The following is a 12,314-nucleotide window of genomic DNA, read 5'->3' as shown; positions in this document are numbered from 1 at the left end:
AAAAAAAAAAAAAAAAAAAAAAGCTGGGATACCATGGATGCCCTTCCAGAAGGACAAAGGACTTAGATTTCTTTCTGATGGGTATGGGACTTCCCCTCCCTTTCCCTCTCACTTTCCCCATGGAGAGGGAATATATTGGCTATACATGTAGGGTACATCCTGTGTTTTGTCCAACTTGACTTTGTCAAGACTCCTTGAATGTCCTGTGTTCAGCTTTTTTTTTCTTTTTTTGAGACACAGTCTCGTTCTGTCGCCCAGGCTGGAGTAGAGTGGCATGATCTCGGCTGACTGCAACCTCCGCCCCATCAGTTGAAGCGATTCTCCTGCCTCAGCCTCCTGAGTAGCTGGAATTACAGGTGTGCACCACTACCGCCCGGCTAATTTTTGAATTTTTAGTAAAGATGGGGTTCCACCGTGTTGGCCAGTCTGGTCTTGAACTCCTGACCTCAGGTGATCTGTCCACCTAGGCCTCCCAAAAAGCTGGGATTAAAGGTGTGAGCCACTGTGCCCAGCCCCAGCTTTTTAAAAATACATTAAAAAATTCATCAGAGCTGCTTTTCCTCCACAGTAATTGGCACCTAAATTAAATCACCTAAATGGCAACACTAGCTGAAAAGGATATCTCCATAAAGATTTGGACAATACCTTTCTGGTTTCATGCAGGTTCGGCTGAGGGGAGAAGGGAAGACTGAGAATTAAGGGTACTGATTTTCTTCTTCGGGAAAGGAAAACACTGCTCTTTGGCAGAAGTCCCAAGTCTTACACGGGAGCCACCGTTAATTAGAGGTAACTTCCAATCATACACACGTTCGGAAAATCGGCCAGTCGGCGACAGCCTCGCTGCAGTAACTGCAGTCCTAAATGTAAGCAGATCCGCAACAGCCGGAAAGGCAGCGCTCAGCGCCGGCCCCTCGGTGCTCGGCAGCAGCCAATGAGCAAGTGTCTCGCTCCCGCGCCTGCGCCGCCGGAAGTCGGGGCGAAGGCAGCTGTTGCTAGTGATTTGCTAACACAGCTGAAAGGCCTTGCATTCCTAAATACTTACGCATCAGAAACGCCACCAGCCCCTGCAAGCCTCGCTTCCCTAAACCTTACACTAAGTCAGCCCTGGGGTGTTGGGAGACTTTGCCACACAAGTACAGTTCTCTCTTGCAAGCAAACCGGAAGTTCACTTTTTTTTTTTTTTGGCATTGCATGTCAGGTTCAGTGTAACGCAACCTACCAGTTGGACTTTGTTTATGGTATGAGTTTGGACTTATGAGTGACGGATGTACTGAAGCGGCTGTGAACTTGGCAAAATGAATCTCTTCCATTCTTGCAGTTTATATGATCTGCTTTTTATTTGTGTATATTTGAACCCCTGATTGCCAAAAGCAAGTGTAAATTTTGTGATGAAATTTCTGAGCAGTGGACGTTTATTGAACAAGGAAAAATTCCTTTTGAAGTGCTTTGTGCAGTATGTAATTGTTCATTTAGTATAAAAATGATAGAAAATTAGATGGAAACTAGCATATATTAATGGTTCAACATAAAAGAGATGTAAGATTTTCTCAATAGTACTAAGAAAAGTGATACACTAACAAATTTTTTTTATTAAGAGAAACTCAGATTAAGAAGACAAAATAGTTGTAACAGAAGTTGTAATGGCCTTCCACACTATATCATTATCAGTCTTTCTGCTGAAATAACTGTTTGAACATACTACTAACAAAGTATTTCCTGGTTCCAAAATTGCAAGCACAATTTCAAATGCTAGAATAAAATCGACTGCCCTAATTAAAAATATAATCGCTTAATTTATTATTACAGAGATTATCAAATATCTAAATGCCTTACCTTTTTATGGCATAGCCACAATACAAGCATCACAATACAGGTACAACTTTCCCTGCTCGCATTAGTTTTCTCATGAAAAACACTTGCAATAAGACAACTGCAGGTAGAAATCTCTTCCAGGTGAGACTTCAGAAACAATAGCGAATTTTTACAGCACCTCTTGAGTTAGCACTTAATGAGAAAATTTTTACTGCTTTTGTTGGAGATAATACAAATAGAACTTTTGGTGGATGTATGCATACAAGTACACCATTTATTTGATGTTGAAGCAAAGCTTCGATGATCCTGTGGAAGACATTGGTAGTCCTGCCCATATTCTCATAATACTGTGTAAATAGCACTGGATGTCTTCTACTGAAACCAAAGTAATTATCATGAAATTGTTCTCCTACTTTAGTACTTATAGCATTCTAACTGAACATTTTAAAGACTTTTATGATTTTTTGGCATTCAGAATTCTTCATTTCTCTTGCATTCAAAAATCCGTTGACTCTAACAAACGCAGTTGAGAGAATCTTCCATTTATTTCAAGCACTGAAATTATACTTTAATTATGAATGAAAGACCCCAAAATTCTTGACTTTTAAAAAAATCCATTGAATGATGACTACTTCTCATAGTTTTCAATGTCAATTTTGCAATAAGATTCTGCAAATTGAAAGAGAAAATAGAGTTATGGAAGTACTACTTCATTGCTAAATGTATTTTTTGAATGTGTTGAAGGAGAATTGATGAAAAATGCATCCCTTGAATTACCAAAGCTATTTTTAAAAGGGACATTACATATGAACAGGAAAATAAATTTTAGTTCAAAGTGGACAATTATTACAACACTTGCTATGACCATCTTTCAAGATGGATTTCATCCTTTGAAAAATTTAATTTTTTTACACAGATGCTACAAAATACTCTGCCAATATGAGTACAAGTGGAATCGTCGTGTGTGGTGTGATGAAAAAGAAAGAAAAGAATCTACACTACACTATATTACATGTATATTTTTTATCTAATACATGAGTTTTTATTCCTTCTTTTCACTACATTACATTATGTGTTACGCATACAGGTACAATGTTTATTCAAAGTCGAAGCAAAGCCTAAATGATTACACTACATGAAAAATTTCATGATAATGACTTCAGTCTCGAAAGAAGACATCCAATGCTATTTAAGCAGCATTATGAGAACACGGGCAGGACAGCCAATATCTTTCATAGGATCATTCAGGCTTTGCTTCAACTTTGAATAAACATTGTACTTGTTTCCATGCATCCATCAAAAGTTCTATTTGTAATCTATGTGTAGTGTAGTGAAAAGAAGAAATAAATACTGATGACAGTGCTTCTTTTTGTCAGTGGACATTTTAAAGAGTCATTGACCAAAATATGCAATGTGATCCCGAAGAATGGAAAAGCAAGTTATGCATGAAAGATGATACCTGTGCTTCAGCCAATCAAATTTGAAGAGTGATTCTCAGAGTTGGTAAATTTATGCCCTTACATATTCAATACACTGGCTTGTAATGCTAATGTCGAGCATGATTTCTCATTAATGAATGTGCGGTGGCCAAAGGAAAAAAATAAATTGAATTCGGCCTCTATAGAAGTCATGATAAAATGTAAATGGAAAACAGACTATTGCAAGGAATTTTATAAACAAATTCTGCAAAATGAAGAACTATTAGGGAGCACCAAATCTCCAGGGAAATATAATAAAAGAGGTATGTAATTTAGATACTTATAATTTATTTTAGATAAGCAATGAATTAGCATATGAAACAAAGCAATGAAAAAGTACAAGTCAGTGCATGCAATGTTTTTCTGTCCCAATGTGCATATGCACAGGCAATTATAAATAATTCAGATTTCACTGATGTCCTATCTTTTATTTGTTAAATCTACTCCCTCAGCCTCCGTGCTGCTGTGCCTTTGTGCCTGTCTGTAATGCCTTCCTCTTCCTTTAAATGATCAAATCCTGACTCTTCTGAGCCCATCTCAAAATCCTAGTAATAATAGTAATGATCCCTTAGTGAGGGCTAACTCTGTGCCAGGCACTGTTGTGAGTGCTTTATATATGTTAAATCATTTGCTCCTCCCTGAGATTATTATTCTTGAGAATAGTAGTACATACTATGTGGCAGGTATTATTTGCCCTAGATGCATTACATCATTTACCCTTCATGAGGCAACTGCTTTTGATAATAATAGTACATACCATAAGGTAGATATTATTTTTCCTTTTTTGTGGGTGAAGCCATTAGGGAACAAAGACATGTCATAACTTACCAGAAGTTACACAGCCCAAAAGTGGTAGAGCTGGGATTCAAGTCAGATAGTGTGGCCGTGGAGTCCATTTCTGAACCCCCCACCTGCATGTGCCCTGCTCTGCCCTGTGAGACTCTCCAAGATATGATCTGCTTTCCCATTTAATGTTGAAACCACATAATTTATTATATTGTTTTTTCCTTGTGATGGAGGCTAAAATTACTATATTTGTTCTCATTTCCCTCTTTAAAAGGAATTCTGCCATAGCCAAGAGGTAGAATCAACTCAAACATCCATCAACAGCTGAATGGATTAATCAAAACGTGGTAGGAAAAGGCATAACTACAGTGATGATAAAAAGTTCAATGAGGCTGGGTGTGGTGGCTCACGCCTGTAATCCCAACACTTTGGGAGGCTGAGGGGGGTGGATTACTTGAGCTCAGGAGTTCAAGACCAGCCTGGGCAACATGGCAAAACCCCATCTACACACATACGTGCACACACACACACACACACACACACACACACACACACACAAAATAGCTGGACATGGTGGTATGTGACTGTGACCCTAGCATTTTGAGAGGCCAGTGCAGCAGGATTGCTTGAGCTCAGAAGTTTGAGACTAACCTGAGCAACACAGTGAGATGCCCATCTCTACAAAAAAAATTAAAAATTAGCCAGGCATGTTGGCCCATGCCTGTACTCCCAGCTACAGAGGAGGCTGAAGTGTGAGGATTGCTTAAGTCTGGGTGGCGGAGGCTGAAGTGAGCTTTGATCACACCACTGCACTCTAGCCTGGGCAAAAGAGCAAGACCCTGTCTAAAAAATAAATAAATAAATAAAAAGTTTAGTGATCGCCAAGGGGTTCAGAGAGTTAAATAGGTCCTAAATTATAGTGTCATAGAATTTAGTTTCACTGTCCTGAAAAAAAATCCCTTATTTTTTAGAGGATTTTTGACACTATGTATGTGTCAAAATCCATAGAATTTTATAGCACAAAGAGCATACAAATATTAAAAAAAATCATTTAGGTGAAGGATCCCAAGACAGAATATAGAATATGACAAAACAATATAACTGCATTAAAATGTCTGAAACAACCCCACTGAAAGCTACAGTGAGGGGGAAAGATGCTGACAAAACTTTGGAAATTAGTGGAGCCTGTCAGATGAAAGGCAAAAGAAACTGTACATAAGCACTGTGCTCTACTTGATAAAGTTGTTTCACATGGGAGTGTGGGTTACAATTCTGATACTGCTATACATGTGTACTACAATAAAATAATTAAGTAAATTATTACAATTAGCAGATAGTAGGGTAAAATGTGGTATATACATACAATGGAATATTATTCAACCTTGAAAAGGAAGGAAATGAACCTTGAGGACATTAAGTCAAAAAAGCTAGTCACAAAAAGACAATCACTGTGTGATTTCACTTACATGAAGTATCTAGAGTAGTCAAACTCATACAGACAGAAAGTAGAATGATAGTTTCTAGGGGCTGAGAGAGGGGAAAATGAGGAATTGTTTAATGGCTATAGAGTTTCAGTTTTGCAAGATGAAGAAGTTCTGGAGATTGGTCACACAACAAGGTGAATATACTTACCACTACTGAACTATAGACTTAGAAATGGTTAAGGTGGTAAGCTTAATGGTGTGTGTGTGTGTGTGTGTGTGTGTGTGTGTGTGTACCAAATTAAAAGGAAAAAGAAAAAGGGATTCTGCCTTTGCCTTCTAAGCTTCTCCCCTCTCTCCTGCCCCTTAAGAAGCCAGTTTTTGGTGGTTTCAAATCTGGGCTTTTGAGATGAGAGAGAAGGGAGAAACAACTGAGAAGCCAAAACTAGGCATTTGTATTGAAAAAGACTGAGAAATTTACTACAAGGAAGAGGAGAACAGAGCTAAATTAAAAGGAAAGCAAGGTAGAAACCTACTTTGGCTGGTCATATGGGTGTGGTGTTGGGGCAAAGAGATTTTTTAGTTGAGAATTAAGAATGAGTGGTTGGCTGGGCGCAGTGGCTCATGCCTGTAAATCCCAGCACTTTGGGAGGCTGAGGCAGGCAGATCACTTGAGGTCAGGAGTTCGAGACCAGCCTGGCCAACATGGTGAAACCCCATCCTTACTAAAAATACAAAAATTAGCTGGGCATGGTGGCACATGCCTGTAGTCCCAGCTACCTGGGAGGCTGAGGCAGGAGAATCGCTTGAACTGGGAGGTGAAAGTTGCAGTGAGCCGAGATTGCGCACTGCATGGCAGCCTGGCAACAGAGCAAGACTTCATCTTAAAAAAAAAAACAAAAAACAAACCAAAAAAATGAGTAGAGGAGAAAGTTTTCCTGGTTAGCAATAAAAGAAATTAAAGAAGGAGAATTTTCAGAGGTGCTCTGAGTTCTGATTTGGATCATCTTTGATTTTCTTCTAGAGACACTAATAAAAATATTAATTTTCAGTTGCTGGATTGTTCCTCTGAATATCTCTGATGAGACAACAATAACAATATTAGGTTGAACAACATGAAATTGCTGATATTTTATAGTTTTTGACCCAGAAAAGTCACAAGTGGTATTTATTGACCACTTGCCATGTATCAGGTGCAGTTCCAAATGCTCTACATGTGTCAATTCATTTCATCCTCACATCAATCCTATGAGTGGCCACTATGATTATCCTCATTTTACAATTGAGGGAGCTGAACTACAGAAAAGTTAAGAAAAGTGTCCCAGATAATTAGTGGTTGATTCAGAATCTGAATCCAATGGGATTCGGAGCCAGGGTTCTGATCTGCATGGGGCTTTGGGTTTTATATGCAAGGTACTACTGAGCTAGGGAGCATGGGAAACACAGGGAGTCATGACATATGGCTATCATTACAGGAGGTAAGACATGGCCTCAGCAAATGAGAAGGTGGAAAATAGCAAGTAGCAATAAGAAAGGCTAAGTGAAAGCCTTGGCAGGGCATTCCAAAAACAGGTGGAAGGGGGCATGATGTTGGAGCATGGGGGGTGGGGAGTGGGGAGTCTGATGGGTCTGATATTGCACCTCCAGACATAAGGGAGTAGGTACAAAGGTATAATCTCTTGTTCACCACCCTCCCCCTTTGTGGATTTTTTTTCCTGAGTGTATTACATATATTGCTGCATAACAAATCACTCCCAATTTAACAGCTTAAAACCATAAGTGTTTATTATCTCACAGCTTCTGTGGGTCAAGAATTCAAGAATGACTTAGTTGAGTGGTTGTGGTTAAGGCTTTCTCATGAGATTTCAGTAAAGCTACTGGCCAGGGTTGCAGTCATTTGCAGGCTTGACTGGGACTGGAGGATCTGCTTCCAAGAGGGCTCCTATGGCTGTCGGGAGAAGGCCTTGTTTCCTTGCCACCTGGGCTTTTCCATAAGGCTGGTCGAGTGTGTCCCCCAAATGGTAGCTGACAACCACTGAGAAAGTGATCCCAGAGCCTAGTGTGGTGGCTCACGCCTGTAATCCTAGCACTTTTGGAGGCCAAGGTGGGTGGATCATGAGGTCAGGAGTTTGAGACCAGCCTGACCAACATGGTGAAACCCCGTCTCTACTAAATATACAAAAATTAGCTGGGCGTGGTGGCAGGTGCCTATAATCCCAGCTACTCGAGAGGCTGAGGCAGGAGAATCGCCTGAACCCGGGAAGTGGGGGTTGCAGTGAGTCGAGATCGTGCCACTGCACTCCAGCCTGGGCAGCAGAGTGAGACTCCATCACAAAAAAAAAAAAAAAAAAAAGGAAAAGAAAGAAGAGAGACAGCAAAGAAGAAGCTGACATGGCTTTTATGCCCTAACCCTAGAAGACACATCCATCATTTCTGCAATATCCTATTGGTTACTCAGGTCACCCCTATCCACTGTGGAATGGGACTACGTAAGAGTGTGACTCATCACTAGGAGCCGTCTTGGAGGCTATGAGTTACTAAAATTCATAAAACTGTAGTTTCTAGAGCATGGAGGTCCACGAGGGTGTTTACTTTGTTTTGTTCATTGTTGTGTCCCCAGAACCTAAAATAGTGCTGGACACATAGTAAAGGCTCAATAAATATTTTATAAATGAATGAAAAAGAGAACCACAGGGAACAGGTGACACTTTACTCGGCTTGAATGGAAGCATAAGATTCATTAAGTTTGCAAAGTTTTGTTGTTGTTTTTCCTTCAAGATAAAATCAATCATTTCATACAAATATTAGGCAGAAAGTATCCTACCCCATAGTACCCCCTTTAAAAAATATGATGACTCAATGAGACAATGCTTTAAAAACCTTTAGCAAAGTGCTCAGCACAGAGTAGATGGTCAATTAATTTGATCAAATATTTTTATTAAAATTCTTTTTTCTTTTTTTTGCCAAATGTGTCGGGGTTTGTTTGTTTGAGAGTCTTGCTTTGTCACCCAGGCTGCAGTGCAGTGGTGCAATCTCGGCTCACTGCAATCTTCACCTCCCAGGTTCAAATGATTCTCGTGCATCAGCCTCCTGAGTAGCTGGAATTACAGGCGTGTGCCACCACTCCTGGCTAACTTTTATATTTTTAGTGGAGACAGGGTTTCACCATGTTGGCCAGGCTGGTCTCAAACTCCTGGGTTCAAGTGATCCACCCACCCTGGCCTCCCAAAGTGTTGGGATTACAGGCGTGAGCCACTCGTCCTGGCCAGATAAAATCTAAGTAACAGGTTAGTGTGTGTCTGTAGCAGATTGTATTTTTTAAACTGGCCATACTTATATGCGTATCCCATCCAACATGCACTTCTTGTAATATTATTGAACTTCTTACCCAGAGAGTTGGGGGTCTATGTTTTCTCTTTTTAAATCTGGGAAGGGGCTTGTGATTTCTCCAACCCACAGAGCTCAGAAGAAGTGATGCTATATGACTTCTGAGACTATGTCAGGAAAAGGACACAGCCTTAGCCCATCTTTGTCTCTTGATATACTTGCCCTTGGAACCCACTGCTATGTTGTGAGGCGGCCCAGGAGATGAGGAGAGCCATGTGTGAGTGTTCTACTGACAGTGAGCACCAGATGCCAGACGTGTGAGCCGATGAGGTTTCATATGATTCCAGCCCCAGACTTTGAGTCTTTTTAGTAGAGGTGGGGTTTCACCATGATATCATTGCCACTGTATCCTGTCTGAATTTCTAGCCCACAGAAACTGTGAGAAATAAGTCATTATTGTTGTTTTCAGCCACTAAGTTTTGGGGTAATCTGTTATGCAGCAATAGATAACTAATAAAATATCCTTCCAGAATTTCCTCTAACTAGCTTCAGGGGAAAATATTTAATTACGTATTCACTCATTCACTCACTCAACCATGAAACCCAACAGGGTATATGTGGCTTCAGACATGCTAATCTAGGGGGCACAAATGTCATCAGAGTTCTCTGTCTTCTGTTTGTTGTAGCTTTCTGAAGTTCTAAGCTTTCCTCCATCTTTTTTTTTTTTTTTTTTTTTTTTAAAGACGGGGTTTCACCATGTTGGTCAGGCAGGTCTTGAACTCCTAACCTCAGGTGATCCGCCCGCCTTGGCCTCCAAAGTGCTTGGATTACAGGCATGAGCCACCGCACCCGTCCAGCTTTCCTCCATTTTACCGCGCAAGATCTCAGGAGAGGTGTATTTCCCCCAAGTAGCTGCATAAGCCCCAAGGAAGACCTGAGTCACCTGCAGTGGCAGTGAGTCACGTTTTCAATTTCAAGTCACAGGAAGTCTCCTAGCAATGAGTTTAACAATGAGTTTAAGCTATAAGGACATTTGTTATTTACTGAGAAGAAGTGCAGAAGTAGGAGGCCCCAGCGCTAGTCAGGCATCAAGGATGTCAGTGTTTTCTATCCGCCACTTTACCCTTATGCTTGGTGCTTCGCGGTCACAATGTGGCTTCCCCAGCTTCAGTCATCACAACTGCCTTCAAGGCAGAAAGAAAGGGAAGGAACCAGAAACCGCCAGCTTGTTTCTCAAGCACAACACTTTTCTCAGGAAGTAAAATATCTAACCAGAAGCCATCCTCCTCCCTCACTGGGCAGAACGAGGTTACTCGGCTCCCCGGTAGCTGTGAGAGTCGTTGACTTTCCAGTTTCTCCAGTGGGAAGCAGAAGGGAGACGGAGGCTGTGAACAGCTGCCGGGCTAGTGTCTTCCATACCTGCCTGGCCTTGAACTAATCATGGAGTCTCTAATTGGTTCGAAGGGTAGGGCCAGCACCACACAAACTCTATGAATTGAGCGGAATTTGAAGGATAACATCTGGGCAGGTTGTTTGCCCAAAGCAAGGAGGCATTAGAAGGCATAAAAATATCTGACCATACAAGAGTTGCTGGGTGTTCCATTGTATGGATGAACTCACAATTCTTTTAATTTGCCAAGTTTAGTTCCAAGACAAGAGGCAGGGAGGATTGGTGTGGGTAACAGTTGAAACACAGGTGTGGAGTAGGAGTAGTACAGGGAAACTGGAGGTTAGGGCTAGAGAGCATTTCAGTGTGGTTAGCGAATGGGCTGTAAGGAGGGTAAGGAGGAAATAATGGGTAATTACAGCTGGCTGTGAACGCCATGCTATGCTAATATTTCATTTAATAATCACAACCGCCACACGAGGGCAGTATTACTTAATTTCCACTCAATTCTCGTGTTTCAGGTAAGAAAACAGAGACCTGGAAAAGTTGAGTCATTTGCTTGCATTACTCACTCAAGAACCAGAAATTAGCCAAACCAGAATTGAAACACAGGTCTTTCCGATTAGTCCCCGGGTGGACCCAAGATTGGGCCTCCAGGCTTCACAGAGGCCCTGCACTTGTTCCTTGCAGAAGGGCAATTCAGGGGAAATGGGCTCAGTGAGTCACCAGAAGTCACTTTCCTCCTGGAAAGGCCTGGATGCAGATGCTGCAGGCCTGGTCGGTGTTATCAGATGTGTTCGGGGATTGGAGTTGGAGCTTCATTGTGAAACATCCTCATGCTGAGACAACATTTCTGGCCAGGCACAGTGGCTCATGCCTCAGCACTTTGGGAGGCCAAGGCAGATGGATCACTTGCGGTCAGGAGATCACAACTAGCCTGGCTAACATGGTGAAACCCACCTCTACTAAAAATACAAAAATTAGCTGGGCGTGGTGGTGGGTGCCTGTAGTCCCAGCTACTTGGGAGGTTGAGGCAGAAGAATCACTTGAACTGGGGAGGCAGAGGTTGCAGTGAGCAGGGATCACACCACTGTACTCCAGCATGGGCAACAGAGCGAGACTCCTTCTCAAAAAATAAAAATAAAAAATTCTGACTCTTTAAAAACAAACCAAAATGACACAAACACTAAGCCATTCACACGCTCTCAGGATTTGGAAAAAGACACAAAACCAAAATAACACTGAGGCAAAGAGCAAGTCCCCCACACTGTAAAGGTATCAGCTCCACTACCTCTGGTCTCATCAGGATCTCACCAGATGAAGCCTGCCCCTAGTAAGCTGGTCTGGAGCTACAGCTGGGCCCAAGGGCTGGGTGAGTGCCTGGGGCTGTCCACAGTGAGCAGATTCAGCAGAATTGCAGAACGTGGCCACTCAGCTGACTGAGGAAGACCCTGTCACTGTGGGCATGAAGCCAGGATTCCTTTGGCCTTTTGCTGCTGGAGAAAAACTAGGCTGATTCAGGAGGCCTTGCCACTGCTCTCTAGCACTGACCAAAGTCCAGATGTCAGACTGTGAGGTCATAAATCACAAGTCTCTGTACTCCTCTGAGCCGCAGTTTCCACATCAATAAAATGGCAGTAATCACATCTGACGATTGGGCAGGATTCTATGAACTAATGGGCACAAAGCTCTTGCAAAACCCTACATAATGGAAGGTGTTACTGATGACCAGCACTCAAGTCCTTCCTCCAGCTGCTGCATGGAAAGTTCCCAAGTGTCTCTAGAAGTCTGGAGAACTCTAATATTGACTGGAAAGAATAAGATAAATCTCTTGTTCTGATATAGAAGCGTCCCAAATCCAGTCACATCGGCTGGGAGGCAGTGCCTGCTCGTGGTGAAAAGCATGGATTTGGAATTTGGACAGATCCCTCTGAATTGAAGTCTCAGGGAAACCACTTGTGCCTCTGGCCAAGTAAAAAAGTAATGGCAGGCCGGGCACGGTGGCTCACGCCTGTAATCCCAGCACTTTGGGAGGCTGAGGCGGGTGGATCACAAGGTCAAGAGATCGAGACCATCCTGGTCAACATGGTGAAACCCCATCTC

At 42.0% G+C, this 12,314-nt stretch overlaps 1 long non-coding RNA gene across 1 annotated transcript in view; it reads right to left on the bottom strand.

Annotated features, from left to right (window-relative positions):
• LOC108307093 overlaps positions 1-909 on the bottom strand; it is a 7,854-nt gene extending 6,945 nt beyond the window's left edge. Inside the window, exon 1 of the long non-coding RNA XR_001826401.2 lies at positions 646-909. This is a non-coding gene — a long non-coding RNA (uncharacterized LOC108307093). The remainder of the gene's footprint in view (positions 1-645) is intronic.
• Positions 910-12,314: the final 11,405 nt, after the last annotated feature.

The sequence above is a fragment of the Cebus imitator genome, unplaced genomic scaffold (assembly GCF_001604975.1).
Source record: "Cebus imitator isolate Cc_AM_T3 unplaced genomic scaffold, Cebus_imitator-1.0 Scaffold76, whole genome shotgun sequence".
Taxonomy (NCBI): Eukaryota; Metazoa; Chordata; class Mammalia; order Primates; family Cebidae; genus Cebus; species Cebus imitator.
The sequence above is the reverse complement of the archived record's forward strand: the minus strand, read 5'-3'. Positions and strand labels throughout refer to the sequence as shown.